The 20,224-nt window shown below is 40.8% G+C and overlaps 1 long non-coding RNA gene and 1 pseudogene across 1 annotated transcript in view; one reads left to right on the plus strand and one right to left on the minus strand.

Annotated features, from left to right (window-relative positions):
• LOC133257078 (uncharacterized) overlaps positions 1-20,224 on the minus strand; it is a 93,048-nt gene that overhangs the window by 27,903 nt on the left and 44,921 nt on the right. The window lies entirely within an intron of this gene.
• Positions 16,512-18,019, plus strand: LOC133256528 (tubulin alpha-1B chain-like; annotated as a pseudogene).

The following is a 20,224-nucleotide window of genomic DNA, read 5'->3' on the forward strand; positions in this document are numbered from 1 at the left end:
AAGCAAAAAAGAAACCCCGCTGCCAACCTTCCCTACATCTCAGCACAGTGGGAAGTGAGCAGAGCATTGAAGTCCTTGATATTTAGAGTTTGGACTGTATAAAATGACCATTCCAATTGGGTCTGCTTTGCAAAAGGTCCAAAGGAAGAGATGTTTATCTTTATCTGACTATTCCTCACAGAGACTACTTGACATAAGAAGTACCTTAAAGATTCACATTAGATAATGTGAGATGTGGTAAGGAAATGAGGGGAAAGTTGCAGAGGTTTTCATTTAGTTCAGGCACCATCCTTCCTTCCAGACCCATGTGCTCTAGTGTTTAGGTCAAATTTCACATGTCTTACTCATGTATCACAGCAGTTCAACAGACGATGACCGAATGGGACCACCTGTGCGGTGATCATGTCACTGAATTGCTGAAATATGTCAAGGAAACCACAGCCTTGTTTGCCCAACAGCAAAAATCTCTTGAGACAAGGCACAGTGTATGTGTTTGAATCCCAGAAAGTATGCCTCAGGACTCCCCTGGTGGCGCAGTGGATAAGACTCTGCCTCCCAATGCAGGAGACAAGAGTTCAATCCCTGGTCTGGGAAGATTTCACATGTGGTATGCAGAGCAACTAAGTCCATGTGCTGTGACTACTGAACCCACCTGCTACAGCTACTGAAGCCCACACTCCCATGCCCATGTGCCACAACAGGAAAAGCCACTGCAATGAGAAGCCAGAGCACCACAACTAGAGAGTAGCCCTTGCTTGCCACAGCTAGAGAAAGCCTGCACAGCAGCAAAGACCCAGCACAGCCAAAAATAAATAAATAAAAATTTTAAAAATAGATTAAAACAAAGAAAGTATATCTCCTGGAAAGTGTTCCATGACCAGGGTCCCATGTACCACAGGATGAAGATAAAGATGTATGTGTGTCAGGAAGCAAGCATTTAAAGATGCACAAAACAGTAGATAATCTTGGAGGCCTGCAACTGGAGGAGAGTAGAGGAGGGGTCCTTTGGCTTGACAGGTGAGATCCTGGAGAAAGGTGGATCTCCATGACCTCTTGCTTCTTCCTCTCATTTCTCTCCTCTCTTCCTTATCATTGTTTTGTCATGATGCTCTCCTTCTCAGCGTGTGAGGTATGTACTCCACTAACTAGAGTCATCACTGAATTAGCATCATGATTCTAGATGCTAACATAAGTACTGGGACTATTATCAGATCAGATCAGTCGCTCAGTCGTGTCCGACTCTTTATGACCCCATGAATCGCAGCATGCCAGGCCTCCCTGTCCATCACCAACTCCCGGAGTTCACTCAGACTCACGTCCATCGAGTCAGTGATGCCATCCAGCCATCTCATCCTCTGTCGTCCCCTTCTCCTCCTGCCCCCAATCCCTCCCAGCATCAGAGTCTTTTCCAATGAGTCAACTCTTCGCATGAGGTGGCAAAAGTTACTGGAGTTTCAGCTTTAGCATCATTCCTTCCAAAGAAATCCCAGGGCTGATCTCCTTCAGAATGGACTGGTTGGATCTCCTTGCAGTCCAAGGGACTCTCAGGAGTCTTCTCCAACACCACACTTCAAAAGCATTAATTCTTCGGCGCTCAGACTTCTTCACAGTCCAACTCTCACATCCATACATGACCACAGGAAAAACCATAGCCTTGACTAGATGGACCTCTGTTGGCAAAGTAATGTCTCTGCTTTTGAATATGCTATCTAAGTTGGTCATAGCTTTCCTTCCAAGCACTAAGCGTCTTTTAATTTCATGGCTGCAGTCACCAACTGCAGTGATTTTGGAGCCCATGAAAATGTCACTGTTTCCACTGTTTCCCCATCTATTTCCCATGAAGTGATGGGACCAGATGCCATGATCTTCATTTTCTGAATGTTGAGCTTTAAGCCAACTTTTTCACTCTCCACTTTCACTTTCATCAAGAGGCTTTTTAGTTCCTCTTCACTTTCTGCCATAAGGGTGGTGTCATCTGCATATCTGAGGTTATTGATATTTCTCCCGACAATCTTGATTCCAGTTTGTGTTTCTTCTATTACAGGAACATTCATATACAACTTGTAAAAGAAACAAAGCCTTCCTTTCTCTATGGATATGGTCTTTCTTTTCTCAACCTTATGAAAAAACAAAAATATTATAAACATTCTACTGCTTTTACACAATAAAGTGAAAATCGTTCAGTTGTGTCTGGCTCTTTGTGACCCAATGGACTATACAGTCCAGTGGAATTCTCCAGGCAATTCTACTGGAGTAGATAACCATTCCCTTTTCCAGGGGATCTTCCCAACCCAGGAGTTGAACCAGATTGCAGGCACATTCTTTACCAGCTGAGCTACTAGGGAAGCCCAATAAGAAATAAAGTTTTTGTTGCTGTTGTTTGTTTTTCTAAACACCTGTATCACAATTATTTCAAGGAGATTCATTAAAGATTACTGGAGAAACAGACTCATCAAGAAAAGAGGCTCTCACAGAAGTGGGGAATCTGACCTCAGTGTACCAGCAAGAGACTGGTTCAGACTGTTTTATTTTGTTAGAATGCATGTCAGGTTGTCATCATCTGAAAGTGCTAATTGGTTCAGTTTCAATGCTCTTACATGGCGCTTTCATCCAACACCCAGACAAGGACAATTATTTAGAATTTTGTTAGTGCATTTTCCTTACAAAGAATCCACGTGGTTGTGCTTTTTTGCTCTCCACCTTTAAGCACAAATGCTTTGTCAGGAGCCTCACCAACTTGATCAAATAAAATTCAAATCAGAATTTGAGCAGGAAGAAGAACATGCCTAAAGGAAATCTTAACGTGTTGCTTTCTGGAGAATAGAGGCTGTGAGAGATCCCACATCACAAGAAGGGGTAGACCTCCCTAAGGAGCATACACTGGGGCAAGAAGTGGATGTAAGTCTTAGAGATTTGCATGTGCATACACATGTGATTGATAAATATGCCCTGAGATTCCATACTCGAAATAGATACAGCTCCACAGACACATCAAAACTACACCGGAAATTATCATCAGGAAGGTCAATTAAGAGAAAGATGGAATTATTATCGGAACCAATCTGACAGCACAAGAAAATCTCTGCATAGATTATTTTTAAAATATAAATAAAGTAAGTAGGGACCAACAGAAAATTAGCATGAATCTTTTCAAGTAGGCAGACTGAAGTCCAGTATGAAATGACTTGGAAAAATGTTGAGAGCAGTGAAAATATTGCTTGATGTTGTTATAACATCTGTGCTCCTTTCACTTACTTAACTTCTCAGAGCTTTGGTTTTCCTTCCAAAAAAAAATAATGCTAATAATAACAACCTACCCCATATAATTTCCCAGAGGGTTAAATAAATAGTACAGATACAACACTAAGAACTAAGCTTGACATATATTGGGTTGGTCAAAATGTTCTCCTGTGGTTTAACACAACATCTTATGAAAAAAAAATTGCCAACACATTATAAGGATTCTGCCACTGGCAGCTATTACTGGCATTCTAGGGCAAAAGGAGAAGGGGTGGCAGAGGATGAGATGGTTAGCTAGTTTGAGCAAACTACGTGAGATGGTGGAGAGTTCTGACAAAAGGAGGTCCCCTTGAGAAGGGAATGGCAAACCACTCCAGTATTCTTGCTTTGAGAACCCCATGAACAGTATGAAAAAGCAAAAAGATAGGACACTGAAAGATGAACTCTCCAGGCTGGTAGGTGCCCAATATGCTACCTGAGAAGAGTGGAGAAATTACTCCAGAAAGAATGAGATGGAGCCAAAGCGAAAACAACACCCAGTTGTGTATATGAGTAGTGATGAAAATAAAGTCCGACGCTGTAAAGAGCAATATTGCATAGGAACCTGGAGTGTTAGGTCCATGAATCAAGGTAAATTAGAAGTGGTCAAACAGGAGATTGCAAGAGTGAACATCGACATTTTAGGATTCAGTGAACTAAAATGGACTGGAATGGGCAAAATTAACTCAGGAGACCATTGTATATACTATGGTGGGCAAGAATCCCTTAGAAGAAATGGAGTAGCCATCATAGTCAACAAAAGAGTCCAAAATGCAGTATTTGGATACAATCTCAGAAACGACAGAATGATCTCTGTTCCTTTCCAAGGCAAACCATTCAATATCACAGTAATCCAAGTCTATGCCCCAACCACTAAAGCCAAAGAAGCTGAAGTTGAGTGGTTCTATGAAGACCTACAACACCTTCCAGAACTAACACCCAAAAAAGATGGCCTTTTCATCTTAGGGGACTGGAATGCAAAAGAAGTAAGTCAAGAGATACCTAGAGTAACAGGCAAATTTGACCTTGGAGTACAAAATGAAGCAGGGCAAAGGGTAACAGTTTTGCCAAGAGAATGCACTGGTCATAGCAAACACCCTCTTCCAACAACACAAGAGAAGACTCTACACATGGACATCACCGAATGGTCAACACTGAAATCAAATTAATCATATTCTTTGCAACCGAATGGAGAAGTTCTGTATAGTCAGCAAAAAAAGACTGGGAGCTGACTATGGCTCAGATCATAAATTCCTTATTGCCAAATTCAGACTTAAATTGAAGAAAGTAGGGAAAACCACTAGACCATTCAGTTATGACCTAAATCAAATCTCTTACGATTATATAGTAGAAATGACCAATAGATTCAAGGCATTCGATCTGATAGAGTGCTTGAAGAACTATGGACAGAGGTTTGTGACATTGTACAGGAGGCGGGGATTAAGACCATCCCCAAGAGAAAGAAATGCAAAAAGGCAAAATGTCTGAAGAAGACTTACAAATGGCTGAGAAAAGACAAACTAAAGGCAAAGGAGAAAAGGAAAAATATACACATCTGAATGTAGAGTTCCAAAGAACAGCAAGGAGAGACAAGAAAGCCTTCCTCAGTGATCAATGCAAAGAAATAGAGGAATACAATAGAATAAGAAAGACTAGGAATCTCTTCAAGAAAATTAGAGATACCAAGGGAACATTTCTTGCACAAATGGGCACAATAAAGGACAGAAATGGTATGGACCTAACAGAAGCAGAAGATATTAAGAAGAGATGGCAAGAATACACCCAGGAACTATACAAAAAAAAATCTTCATGACCCAGATAACTATGATGGTGTGATCACTCACCTAGAGCATGACAGCCTGGAATGCAAAGTCAAATGGGCCTTAGGAAGCATCACTACGAACAAAGCTAGTGGAGGTGATGGAATTCCAGTTGAGCTATTTCAAATCCTAAAAGATAATGCTGTGAAAGTCCTGCACTCAGAATGCCAGCAAATTTGGAAAACTCAGCAGTGGCCACAGGACTGAAAAATGTCAGTTTTCATTCTAGTCCCAAAGAATGGCAATGCTAAAAAATGTTCAAACTACCACACAAGTGTACTCATCTCACACACTAGCAAAGTAGTGCTCAAAATTCTCCAAGCAAGGCTTCAACAGCACATGAACTGTGAACTTCCAGATGTTCAATCTGGATTTAGAAAAGGCAGAGGAACCAGAGATCAAATTGCCATCAACAGCTAGATCATCAAAAAAGCAAGAGAATTCCAGAAAAACGTCTACTTCTGCATTATTGACTATGCCAAAGCCTTTGACTGTGTGGATCACAAGAAACTGTGGAAAATTCTTCAAGAGATGGGAATACAGACCACTTAACCTGCCTCTTGAGAAATCTGTATGCAGGTCAAGAAGGAACAGTTAGAACCAGGCATAGAACAACAGACTGGTTCCAAATTGGGAAAGGAGTATGCCAAGGCTGTATATTGTCACCCTGCTTATTTAACATCTAGCAGAGTACACCACGTGAAATGCCAGGCTAGATGAAGCACAAGCTGGAATCAAGATTTCCAGGAGGAATATCAATAACCTCAGATATGCAGATGACACCACCCTTATGGCAGAAAGTGAAGAAGAACTAAAGAGCCTCTTGATGAAAGTGAAAGAGGAGAGTGAAAAAGCTGGTTTAAAACTCAACATTCAGAAAACTAAGATCATGGCATCCGGTTCCATCACTTCATGGCAAATAGATGGGGGAACAATGGAAGCAGTGACAGACTATTTTTCGGGCTGCAAAATCACTGCAGATGGTGAGTGCAGCCATGAAATTAAAAGATACTTGCTCCTTGGAAGAAAAGCTACCAACCTAGACAGCATATTAAAAAGCAGGGACATTATTTTGCCAACAAAGTTCTGTCTAGTCAAAGCTATGGTTTTTCCAGTAGTCATGTACGGATGTGAGAGTTGGACTATAAAGAAAGCTGAGTGCCAAAGAGTTGATGCTTTTGAACTGTGGTATTGGAGAAAACTCTTGAGAGTCCCTCAGAGAGAAAGGATTTCAAATCAGTCAATCCCAAAGGAAATCAGTCCTGAATATTCATCGGAAGAACTGATGCTGAAGCTCCAATACTTTGGCCACCTGATGTGAAGAACTGACTCATTTGAAAAGACCGTGATGCTGGGAAAGATTGAAGACAGGAGGAGAAGGGGACGACAGAGGATGAGATAGTTGGATGGCATCACCGACTCAATGGACATGAGTTTGAGTAAATTCCAGGAACTGGCAATGAAAAGGGAAGCCTGGCATGCTGTAGTCCATGGGGTCACAAAGATTCAGACACAACTGAACTGAACTGTACTGAACAAGGCCCCAGTTCCCAGGTTCACAGACACATGTTTCCTGGCTGTTTCAGAGTTATGTAAAGACACTGCTAGGACACATTGTACCATTCCATGAAAAAAAGATGTCATTGTACAGTGTTCTGTGAGTGTTGGCTGCCATACTGGCTTTTACTCTGATTAGATGAAACTACTGTCAAATGACTTCCCAGCAAGAAGAGGCAAGCAGCCTGTTGCTTACAGAAACATGAAAAACTTGACCAAATCTGTTGTTACAATGAAGAGAAACATGAACGAGTATGCTTTCCTGGCAGGTTTGTGGCTGTGATTATACAGGTTTCACAGGGGAAAAATACTCCTTTTGCCATCAGGCCCCAATTCCCAAGTTCACAAAAACATGTTTCCCAGCAGCTTCAGAGCTGTGTGAAGACACCACTAGGACACAGTGTGACATTCCATCAGAAAAGAGGTCAGGGGAGAGTGTTCTGTGAGTGCTGACCGCCATACCTGCTGTTACACTGATGAGGTGAAAATGTACCACACATGACTTCCAAGGAAGAAGTGTCAAGCAGCTTGTTTCTTTCAGAAAACTCAAAATCCTGACCAAAGCTGTTGTTGTAATGAAAAGCAAAGTGAACCAGTGTGTTTTTCTGGCATGTTTAGGCTGCAATTACCGAGCTTTCATAGGTGGAAAATATAGAATTTTTAGCATAATGGCCCAATGCCCAGGTTCACAAAAGTATGTTTCCTGGCTGTTTCAGAGTTTTGTAAAGACAAACCTAGGACACAGTGTACCAATCCACAAGAAAAGATGTTCAGGGAGAGTGTTCTGTGAGTTTTCATTGCCATACCTATTGTTACCCTGATTAGTGGAAACAGTTTTGTCAGATGAGTTCCCAGCAGAAATGGCAAGTAGCCAATTTTCAGTTTAGTTGCTCAGTCATGTCTGACTCTTTGAGACCCCATGGACTGTAGCACATCAGGCTTCTCTGTCCATCACCAACTCCTGGAGCATGCTCAAACTCATGGTGATGTCATGCAATCATCTCATCCTCTGTCGACCCCTTCTCCTGCCTTCAATCTTTCCCAGCATCAGGGTCTTTTCAAATGAGTCAGCTCTTTGTATCAGGTGGCCAAAGTATTGGAGTTTCAGTTTCAACATCAGTCCTTCCAATGAACACCCAGGACCGATCTTCTTTAGGATGGACTGGTTGGGTCTCCTTGCAGTTCAAAAGACTCTCAAGAGTCTTCTCCAACACCACAGTTCAAAAGCATCATTTCTTCTGTGCTCAGCTTTCTTCACAGTCCAACTCTCACATCCATACATGACTACTGGAAAAACCATAGCCTTGATAAGACGGACCTTTGTTGGTAAAGTAATGTCTCTGCTTTTTAATACGCCGTCTAGGTTGGTCATAACTTTCCTTCTAGGAGTAAGTGTCTTTTAATTTCATGGCTGCAGTCACCATCTGCAATGATTTTTGAGCCCCCAAAAATAAAGTCTGCCACTGTTTCCCTATCCATTTGCCATGAAGTGATGGGACAGGATGCCATGATCTTAGTTTTTTTTAAGACACTCCTATACCACACAATATACCAATCCATGAGAAAGGAGGGTAGGGATGAGTGTTCTTGAATGTTGACTGCCATACATGTTGCTACCCTGATTAGGTGAAATGGTATGTCATATGACTCTCAGCAAGATATGACAAGCAGCCTGTTTCTTTCAGAAAATCCAAAAACTAGACCACAACTGTTGTAATAAAGAGAAAAGTGATCTAGTGTGCTTTTCTGGCAGATTTGAGGCTGTAATTATCCAGCTTCCCCGGGTGGAAAATACAGCTTTTATCATAAGGGCCTATTCCCATCTTCAAAAACCAAGTTTCCTGGCTATTTCAGAGTTGTCTAAAGACACACCTAGAACACACTCTGCCATTCCCTGAGAACAGATGTCATTGGAGACTGTTCTGTGAGTGCTGACTGCCATACATGTTGTTACTCTGATGACAAGAAACTGTTTTGTCTGATGACTTCCCTGCAAGAAGTTGGAAGCATCCTTTCTATTTTAGAAAATTCAAAATCATGAAAACTGTTGTAATTACAGATGCGGCTTTCACTGGGTGAAACACTTATTTTGCCATTAGTCCCATTCCCAGGTTCAGAAAATCATATTTCTCTGCAGTTTCAGAGCTGTATAAAGACACTCCTATGATGCATTGAATCATTCCATGAAAATAGATGTCAGGGGAGAGTGTTTTGTGAATCCTGTTTACCACACCAGTTGTTTCTCTGATTATGTGAAACTGTATGTCAGATGACTTCCCAGTAAAACATGCCAAGCAGATTGTTGAGCTTGTTGCTTTAAGAAAACTTAAGACTTGACCAGAGCTGTTCTTGCAATGAAGAGAAAAATTAACCAGTGTGTTTTTCAGGCAAGTTTGAGGCTCCAATATTCCAGCTTCCACAGGTGCAAAATAAAGCTTTTTTTTACCATACCATAAGGGCCAATACCCATAACAGCTACTTCTTTAGGACAAAATACAGCAGTCAAAAGTCTCTCACTCTCTGTGTTGCTGTAATGAAGAAATAAAAGAACCAGACTGTTTTTCAAGGTAGGCCTCAACTATCCAGCTTCCACAGGTAAAATATTGCTTTTGCTATCTGACCCCACAATCTAGGCTCACTAAAGCAACTTTCTCTGCAGTTTCTTAGCAGTGTGAAAAGACACACCTAGGACCAACTGCACCCTTTCATGAGTGAAGATGTCTAGGGAGAGTGTTTTGTGAGTGTTGACTGCCATATCTGTTATTATCCTTATTAGGCAAAGCTGTACTATCTGATAACTTCCCAGAAAATAGTGGAAAGCAGCCTGTTTCAGAAAACTCACTTAATTGACCAAATTTTTAGCTTTAATGAAGAGATAAATGAAACAGAGTGTTCTTTGGGGAGTCTGAGGTTGCAAATTTCTTGCTTTCCCAGGGGAAAAAAAAACTGCTTTTGGCATCAAGCACAGTACCCAGGATCACAAAAGCAGCTTTACTGAAGTTTCCAAGCAGTGTCAAAGACACACTTAGGACACACTGCACGCTTCCATGAGAAGAGATGTTTCAGGAGAGTGTTCTTTGAGTGTTGACTGCCATACCTGTTGTTACCCTGATTAGGCCAAAAAACTGTGATGTCTGATAAATTCTCAGCAAAGGGTAGCAAGCAACCCGTTTCTTTCAAAAAACTCAGAAGCTCAACCAAAGTTTTTGCTATAATGAAAATGATCCAGAGTGTTTTTCTGGCAGTTTTGAGGTTAGAACGCTTTAGTTTTCACAGGGAGGAAAACACTGCTTTTGTCATCTGGCCCAAATATACAGGCTCAGCAATGCAACTTTGCCTGCAGATCCTGAGCAGTGTAAAATACACACCAAGACACACTACCCCTCTCATGAGTAAAGATGTCTGAGTAGAGTTTTCTGTGAGTGGGGAGTGTCATATCTGTTATTACCCTAATTAGGCAAATTATACTGTCTGATGACGTCCTAGCAAGTAGTGGCTCGCATCCTGTTTCTTTCAGAATACTCATATGCTTGACTAAATTTTTTGCTTCAGTGAAGAGATAAATGATCCAGAGTGTATTTCTGACAGGTTTGAGGCTGACCTTTCTAGCTCTCATAGGGTAAAGTACGGCTTTTGCCATCAGGCCCCAATATTCAGGCTCAAAAAAAGCATCTTCCCCTGAAGTTTCTGAGCCGTGTACAAAACACACTTAGGACATGTCGCACCCTCCCGTGAGAAAAGATGTCTGGGGAGAATGTTAAGTATATGTTGATGCCACACACGTCATTACCCTAATTAAGCCAAACTGTACTGTGTGACGACTTCTCAGCAAGGAGTGGCAAGAAGCTTGTTTCTTTCATAAAACGAATTAGCTTGACCAAAGGTTTTGCTGTAATGAAGAGAAATGATCCAGAGTGTTGTTCTGGCAGGTTTGAGGCTGAAACTCTCTCTTGTTTTCAAAGGGGGAAAATACTGCATTTGCCATCAGGCCCCAATATCCAGGCTAACAAAAGCAGCTTTCCCCGCAGTTTCCGAGCAGTGTAAAAGACACAGCTAGGGCCCACTGCACTCTTTCATGAGTTAAGATGTCTGAGGAGAGTGTTCTGTGTGTGTTGACTTCCATACCTGCTGTTACCCTGATTAGGTGAAACTGCGTTGCCTGATGACTTACGAGCATATAGTAGCAAGTAGCCTGTTTCTTTCAGAATAGTCAGATGCTTGACCAAATTTTTTGCTCCAATGAAGAGATAAATGATCCAGAGTGTATTTCTAGCGGTCTTGTGGCCTGCCCTCTCTAGCTCTCACAGGGGTAAAATAATGCTTTTGCTGTAAAGAAGAGATAAATGATCTTGAGTGTTTTCCTGTCAGGTTTCAGGCTGCAACTCTAGCTTTCACAGGAGAAAAGTACTGCTTTTGCCGTCAGGTCCCACTATCCAGGCTCACAAAATCAGCTTTCCCCGCAGCTTCTGAGCAATGTAAAAGACACAATGAGGACACACTGCACCCTTTCATGAGTAAAGATGTCTGGAAAGAATGTTCTGTAAGTGTTGACTGTCATACAATTTATTACCATATTATGCAAAATTGAACTTTCTGAAGACTTCCCAGCAACTACTGGCAAGCAGCCTGTTTCTTTCAGAAAACTCAAATGACTGACCAGAGTTTTTGTTGAAATAAAGGGATAAGTGAAGCAGAGTGCTTTTCTTCTGGGTTTGAGGCTGAAACTCTCAGACTTTCACAGGGGAAATATACTGCTTTTGCCATCAGACTCCCATAACCAAGCTCACAAAGGCAGCTTTCCCTGCAGTTTCTGAGGAGCATAAAAGACACAACGAGGACACACTGCACCCTTCCATGAGAACAGGCGTCTGAGCCAAGAGTTCTGTGAGTTTTGATTGCCATACCCTCTGTTAACCTGATTAAGTCAACTGTACTGTGTGAAGACTTCACAGCAAGGAATGGCAAGCAGTCCGTTTCACTCAAAAAATTCAAATGCTGACCAAAGTTGTCGCTGCAATGAAGAAATAAAGGAACCAGAGGTTTTTTCCAAGGCAGATTTGAGGCCGCAACTATCTAGCTTTCACAAGTGGAAAATACTGAATTTACCATCAGTCCCTAAGATCCAGGCTTACAAAAACAGCTTTCCCTGCAGTTTCTGAGCAGTGTATAAGATACACCCAGGACACACCGCACCATTTTATGAGTAAAGATATCTGGGGGGAGTGTTCTTTCAATGTTGACTGCCATACCTATTGTTACCCTGATTAGGCAAAACTGTACTATCTATGTCTTCCCAGCAAGCAGTGACAAGCAGCTTGTTACTTTCATAAAACTCAGATGCTTGACCCAAGATTTTGCTGTAATTAAGATATAAATGATCAAGACTGCTTTTCTGGTAGGTTTGAAACTGCAACTCTCTAGCTCTCACAGGGAGAAAATACTGTTTTTACCATCAGGGCCCCGTACCCAGGCTCTCAAAAACAACTTACCTTACTTACCTCACAGTTTCCAAGCAGTGTAAATCACACACCTAGGACACACTACACACTTTGATGAATAAAGGTGTATGGAGAGAGTATTCTGTGAGTGTTGACTGTCACACCTGTTGTTACCCTGATTAGGCCAAACTCTACTATGTGAAGACCCCAGCAAGGAGTGGCAAGCAGCCTGTTTCATTCAGAAAACTCAGGTGCAGACAAAAGTTGTTGCTGACATCAAGAGATAAAAGAACCAGAGTATTTTTCAAACAGGTTTGAGTCTGCAACCTTCTAGCCTCAAGGTGGGAAAACACCGCTTTTGCCATCTGGCCCTGTAGTTTCTGAGCAGTGTAAAAGACACGCATAGAACACGCTGCGCCCGTTCACGAGGAAACACGTCTTGGGAAAGAGTTCTGTGAGTGTTGACCTCCATATCGGTTGTTTCCCTGATTAGCTGGAACTGTACTGTCAGTTGACTTCCCAACAAGTAGGGACAAGCAGACTGTTTCTTTCAGAAAACTCAAATGCTTGACCAAACTTTTTGTTGTAATGAAAAGATAAATGAATCAGAGGCAGGTTTGAGGCTGCAACTCTCTAGCTGTCACAAGGGGAAAATAATGTTTTTGCCACCAGGGCCCAATACCCAAGCTCACAAAAGCAGCTTTACTGCGTGTTCAGCTGAATATTAAAACCACAAACAACTCAGTCAAAAATGGGCAGATGGCCTGAAAAGACATTTATCTAAAGAAGACATACAAATGGCCAAAGAACACATGAAGACATGTATGACATCACTAATTAGTTTTAAATAAACGTAAATGAAACCCACAATGAGGTGTCATATCACATGGGTCAGAATGGCCATCATCAAAAAATTTACAAACATTAAAAGGATGTAGAGGAAAGGGAATCCTCCTACTTTGTTGGTGGGAATGTAATTTGGTAGAGCCATTACAGAGAACAGTTATGGAGGCTCCTTAAAAAACTAAAAATAGACCTACCATATAATATAGCAATCCCATTCCTGGGTATATACCCAGATAAAAACCAAAATTTGAAAAGATATATGCACTGTTTACAATAGCCAGACATGGAAGCAACCTAAATGTCCATCAGGGAGTGATGAATAAAAAAAGATGTAGTATATATCCTAAAGGCGATCAGTCCTGAGTGTTCATTGGAAGGGCTGATGTTGAAGCTGAAACTCCAATACTTTGGCCACCTGATGTGAATAGTTGACTCATTTGAAAAGACTCTGATCCTGGGAAAGATTGAAGGCAGGAGAAGGGGACGACAGAGGATAAGATGGTTGGATGGCATCACCGACCCAATGGACATGAGTCTGTGTAAACTCCTGGAGTTGGTGATGAACAGGGAGGCCTGGTGTTCTGCGGTCCATGGGGTCACAAAGAGTCAGACGCAACTGAGTGACTGAACTGATATATATATATATATAAAATGGAATATATTATATATATATATATATATAATGGAATATTACTCAGCCATAAAAAATTAGATAATGCCATTTTCAGCAATATGGGTGGACCTAGAGATTATCATACTGGGTGAAGTAAGTGAGACAAAGACAAATATGATATTGCCTATATGTGAAATCTAAAAATAAAGTCACAACTGAACTTACAAACAGAAATAGAGTCACAGGTGTAGAAAAAAATGTATGGTTACCAAAGAGGAAATGGAGGGAGAAATAAATTGGATGACTGGTATTGAAATATATACACTACTATATATAAAATACATAACTAATCTGGAGCTACTGTATAATACAGGTAACTCCAGTCAATACTCTGTAATAACTTACATGGGAAAATATAAAAAAGAGTGCAACATGTATAACTGATTTACTTTGCTGTATAACAGATAATAAAACATTATAAATCAACTATACTCCAATAAAAATTAATTTAAAAACCTCAAGTGAAATTGAAAGAAGAATAGGAGGAAAGCAGACATTAATCCAGGTATATCAAAGCTTTACAAGCATTTTAGCAACAGAATTGTGTGCTGGGTTCTCAAATTTGACTTTAGTTCTGAGATAACTTCTGGAGGACCTCTCAAAAAGTCAATATTTTCATATGCACACTTGTCTTTTTTGTTAAACTTCTATTAATAGCCTTTTCTGGACAAACTGTGAGTTTTACGGGTTGATAATGTCAATATAAGAACTTAGAGGCCTATGGTAGCTTAGGGTGGACTATGATTCACGTTCTTAGTTCGGGGATTTCTGTAAATGATCACTCATTCATAAATACAAAGGCACACATGCCTTGTGTTTATTTGCTTGCTTGTTTTCCATCCTTGTTCTTACTGATTTAATCCTTGTTCAAAGAAATAACAATATGGGTTTAACTAACATCAGTTGTCAACGGCTTATTAATATTATCAGTTCTCAAATGGGATTTCCAGTTGAAATTAGTCAATTGAAAAAATCTTTTAAATTATCCAGATTTAAAATTGCTATTTCAGTTCAGTTCATTCACTCAGTCGTGTCCAACTCTTCGCAGCCCTATGGACTGCAGCATGCCAGGCTTCCCTGTCCATCACCAACTCCCAGAGCTTGCTCAACCTCAAGTGCATCAAATCAGTGATGCCATCCAGCCATCTCACCCTCTATCACCCCCTTCTTCTCCTGCCTTCAGTCTTGTCCTGGATCAGTGTCTTTTCCAATGAGTCGGTTCTTTGCATCAGGTGGCCAAAGTATTGGAGCTTCAGCTTCAGTATCAGTCCTTCCAATGAATATTCAGGACTGATTTTCTTTAGGATGGACTGGTTTCATTTCCTTGCAGTCCAAGGGACTCTCAAAAGTCTTCTCTAACACCACACTTCAAAAGCATCACTTCTTCAGGGCTCAGCTTTCTTTATGGTCCAATTCTCACTTTCATACATGACTACTGGGAAAACCATAGCTTTGAATAGACAGATAGCAAATAATGCCTCTGCTTTTTAATATGCTGTCTAGGTTGGTCATAGCTTTTCTTCCAATGAGCAAGTGTCTTTTAATTTCATGGCTGCAGTTACCACCTGCAGTGATTTTGGAGCCCAAAAAATAAAGTCACTGTTTCCATTGTTTCCCCATCTATTTGCCATGAAGTGATGGGACCAAATGCCATGATCTTTGTTTTTTGAATGTTGAGTTTTAAGCCAGCTTTTCACCACTTCAGTATTCTTGCCTTGGGAACCCGATGAACAGTATGAAAAGGCAAAATTATTATTTGGATATATGTAGAGATGTGGATGCATTTAATCATAAGCTGATTATTATTTTTATGGACAACCAGGCATCTTTTACAGGTAGAATCCAGAAGAAAGGACTGTTGTTTGCATGTTACTTGATGAACTCTTAATGACTGAATCCCCACCATCTTCCAGTCTGAGCCTATATGAGGATGGAGTACTGGCCAATGTGAGTAAGTTAATAAAGAAAGTAACATCAAATGATTTGTTCTTCTGTAGATATCAATGCTGTTAGCAGAGTTATGTTTCTGTATTTTTTTAAGCATTTCTGCTTTCCTGTGTGCAGAACAGAAGGATCACAGTGACAGGTATACTTTCCATTCTAATGTTAGAACTACTGAGTCTCAGATTGTCTATCAAATCCAGAATGATCTCCATTCCAGAAACAACAGCCTTCCCTTGTTTCTGAAAGTTTAAAAATACTTGAGTTAGTAGGAATATTAGAATTTATTTCCCTTTTATTATTTTATCAAAAAAATGTCATTTCTCTTGAGGTCTTTTTCATTTTACTCCTTTTTTTTTTCCTATTTTGTACCCTTTCCAGCATGTACTCTAATATTTTCCACAAAACAAACTCCTATCCATCTTTCAATAAACTTGTCCTTCCCAGATGGCTCACAGATAAAGAATCTGCCTGCAATGCAGGAGACATGGGTTCTATCCCTGGATTGGGAAGATCCTCTGGAGAAGGAAATGGCAATCCACTTGAGTATTCTGGCCTAGAAAGTCCCATGGACAAAAGAGCCTGGCAGTCCACGGGGCTGCAAAAGAATCAGATGTGACTTTGTGACTAAACAACAAGGATCTTAAGCGGTATCTGGGAGCCTGTCAATTCCTCTGGCTTTTACTTACTTACAAAAGAATTTTTTCAAAAGTTGAGCATCTGTATACCTTTATTAACATTCATAAAAGAGATTGTCTTGATTCTTATTTTGTCCTGATAATGTGCCTGACTAGCCTATTCTTTTATACATCAAAAGGTGGAAAAAATCAAGTTCAGAATTTCCATCAGACTTCTGGAGAATTAGCTAAATAGTGAATACATAGCTAAAGAGTGAAGACAGGGTGCATTACTTACCTTGACTCTTAGCTTGTCGGGGGTGGTAACCAGGACCTGGTGTCTACTTGTATTGCCTGCACCTGCTGACCTATAGCCACCATATGTTAGAGCATCTCCTTCCACGTTGGCCAGGCTGGTGTCCAGATAGGCAATGCCTGCTGGGAGCTCTACTGCCTAGAACACAGCATCCAGCCTGATGGCCAGATGCCAAGTGACAAGACTATTGGGGGAGAAGATGACACCTTCAACACCTTCTTCAGTGAGACAGGTGCTGGCAAGCGTGTGCCCAGGGCAGTGTCTGCAGACCTGGAACCCACAGTTATTGATGAGGTTCGCACTGGCACCTCCTCCTCCTCCTCCAGCTCCTCCACCCTGAGCAGCTTATCACAGATAAAGAAGATGCTGCCAGTAACTGTGCCTGAGGTCACTATACCATTGGCAAGGAGATCATTGATCTTGTCTTGGACCGAATTTGGAAATTAGCTGACCAGTGCACAGGTCTCCAGGGCTTCTTGGTTTTCACAGCTTTGGTGGGGGAACTGGTTCTGAGTTTGCCTCCCTGCTGATGGAACATCTCTCTGTTGATTATAGCAAAAAGTTCAAGCTGGAATTATTTATTTACCCAGCCCTCCAGGTTTCCACAACTGTAGTTTAGCCCTACAACACCATCCTCACCACCACACCATCCTGGAGCATCTGATTTTGCCTTCATGATAGACAATGAGGCCATCTATGACACCTGATGTAGAAACCTTGATATTGAGCACCCAACCTACATGAATCTTAACTGCCTATTAGCCAGATAGTGTCCCCAATCACTGCTTCCCTGAGGTCTGATGGAGCCCTGACTGTGGATCTGACAGAGTTCCAGACCAACCTGGTGCTCTATCCCCACATTCACTTCCCTCTGGCCACAAACACCCCTGTCATCTCTGCAGAGAAAGCCTACCATGAACAGCTTTCTGTAGCAGAGATGACCAATGCTTGCTTTGAGCCATCCAACCAGATGGAGAAATGTGACCCTCGTGATGGTAAATACATGGCCTGCTGCCTGTTGTACTATGGTGACGTGGTTCCGAAAGATGTACCACCATTATCACCATCAAGACCAAGTGCATCATCCAGTTTGTGGCCTGGTGCCCCACTTCAAGGTTGGCATTAATTACTAGCTTCCCACTGTGGTACCTGCTGGAGATTTGACCAAAGTCCAGTGAACTATGTGCATGCTGAGCAACACCACAGCCATCACCGAGGTCTGGGCTTGCCTAGACCACAAGTTGACCTGATGTATACCAAGCATGCCCTTGTTCACTGGTATGTGGATGAGGGCATGGAGGAAGGAGATTTTTCTGAGACCTGTGAGGACATGGTTGCCCTTGAGAAGGATTATGAGGAGGTTGGTGTGGATTCTGTTGAAGGAAAGGGAGAGAAAGGAGAGGAATACTAATTACCATTTCTTTGAGCCCTGCAGCATATCGTAATCAGAGCTTCAGCATTAGCTGACAGGTGTAAAAACTTTCTGACTAGATTGTCTTCACTTTCAACTGTGATCATGTATTGCTTTCCCATGTGTACCTGTAATACTTCTGTCTCAAACGTAAAGATTTTAAAGAAAAAAAAAAGGAATGAAGACAATCTGATGATTAGAATGATGATAATGACAATGAAGCTGATCATAAGTAGAATTTAGAAGGAAAAAAAATTCTGGCATCAATTTAAAATAAATCTATTCTGTACTTTCTGCTCAGTTTTTGTAAACCCAAAATGTTTCTAAAAATAAAAATGTTTTAATTTCAAAAATTACAGTAGTACTAGACTTGCCATTAGAGATTGTCATTTAATGATTCAATAAATATTATGATTAATTTAAGAAAATTTAATCCAAAGGATTTAATGCTTTAAGCTTAATGCTTAAAGTTGCTAATGTACAAAACTGCAAAATGAATTGTAGACTTACAGGAAAATTTTAAGAAAATCTTTTAAAAATGACACATGTAAGCAGATTGATATATATTTATCATAGTTCAATAAGGGATGTTAACAAACTAATATATTACATTGGCAACTTGCACTAGTGAAGATTTTTCCTCCTAAGAATGTTTTTAAGCTTATGAACTATATCTGCCTAGAGCAATCCTAGCAAGCTTTTTAGAAAACTGAAGCAACTGTCAATCAAGGAGACACATGAGAATGTTCTGGTATAAGTTTTCAAAATATTCTTGTCTAAGAAATCAAAGATGACATTAAAAGATGGAGAGTATACCACGTTTCAGGACTGGAAGAATGAATATTGTGAAAATGACTATACCACACAAAGTAATCTACAGATTAAATGCTGCTGCTGCTGCTGCTAAGTCGCTTCAGTTGTGTCCGACTCTGTGAGACCCCATAGACAGCAGCCCATGAGGCTCCCCCGTCCCTGGGATTCCCCAGGCAAGAACACTGGAGTGGGTTGCCATTTCCTTCTCCAATGCATGAAAGTGAAAAGTGAAAGTGAAGTCACTCAGTCATGTCTGACTCTGTGCAACCCCATGGACTACAGCCTACCAGGCTCCTCCATCCATGGGATTTTCCAGGCAAGAGTACTGGAGTGGGCTGCCATTGCCTTCTCCTGATTAAATGCAATCCCTATCAAACTACCAATTGCATTTTTCACAGAACTAGAACAAAAACTTTCACAATTCATATGGAAACACAAAAGATCCCAAATAGCCAAAGCAATCATGAGAAAGAAGAATGGAGCAGGAGGAATCAAGCTTCTTGACTCAAGACTATATTACAAAGTTATAGTCATCAAAACAGTATGGTGCTTGCACAAAAGAGAAATATAGATCAATGGAACAAGAGAGAGATGTCAGAGATAAACCCGTGCATTATATCCAGACACTTTACTTTCAACAAAGAAGGCATGAATATACCATGGGGAAAAGACAACCTCTTCAATACATGGTTCTGGGAAAACTGGACAGCTATGTGCAAAAGGATGAAATTAGAATACCATACATGAAAACAAACGTGATAACCAAACATGAAACCACCATACATGAAAATAAACTCAAAATGGATTAAAGACCTAAATGTTAGACCAGAAACTATGAAACTCTTAGAGGAAAACATAGGCACAACACTGTATGACATAAATCACAAGATACTCAATGATCCATCTTCTAGAGTAGTGGCAATAAAAACAAAAATAAATACACAGGATCTAATAAAACATAAAGCTTTTGCACAGCAAAGGAAAACATAAACAAGGTGAAAAGACAAGATCAGAATGGGAGAAATAATAGCAACTGAAACAACTGACAAAGGCTTGATCTCCAAAATATACAAGCAGCTCCACACCAGAAAAATAAACAATCCAATCAAAAAGTGAGCATAAGACCTAAACAGACATTTCTCCAAGGAAGACATACAGATGGTTAATAAATACATGAAAAGATGCTCAACATTGCTCATTATTAGAGAAATGCAAATCAAAACTGCAATGATGTATCACCTCACACTGGTCAGAAAGGCCATCCTCAAAAAATCTAAAAGCTATAAATGCTGGAGACAGTGGGGAGAAAAGGGAACCCTCTTGCACTGCTGGTGGGAATGTAAATAGATACAGCCACCATGGAGAACAGTACTGTTTGTTGTTCAGTCACTAAATTGTGTCTGACTCTTTGCAAACCCAAGGACTTCAGCATGCCAGGCTTCCCTGTCCTTCACTATTTCCCAGAGTTTGCTCAAACTTATATCCATTGTGTCAGTGATGCCATCCAACCTTC

This window comes from Bos javanicus, chromosome 11 (genome assembly GCF_032452875.1).
Source record: "Bos javanicus breed banteng chromosome 11, ARS-OSU_banteng_1.0, whole genome shotgun sequence".
NCBI lineage: Eukaryota > Metazoa > Chordata > Mammalia > Artiodactyla > Bovidae > Bos > Bos javanicus.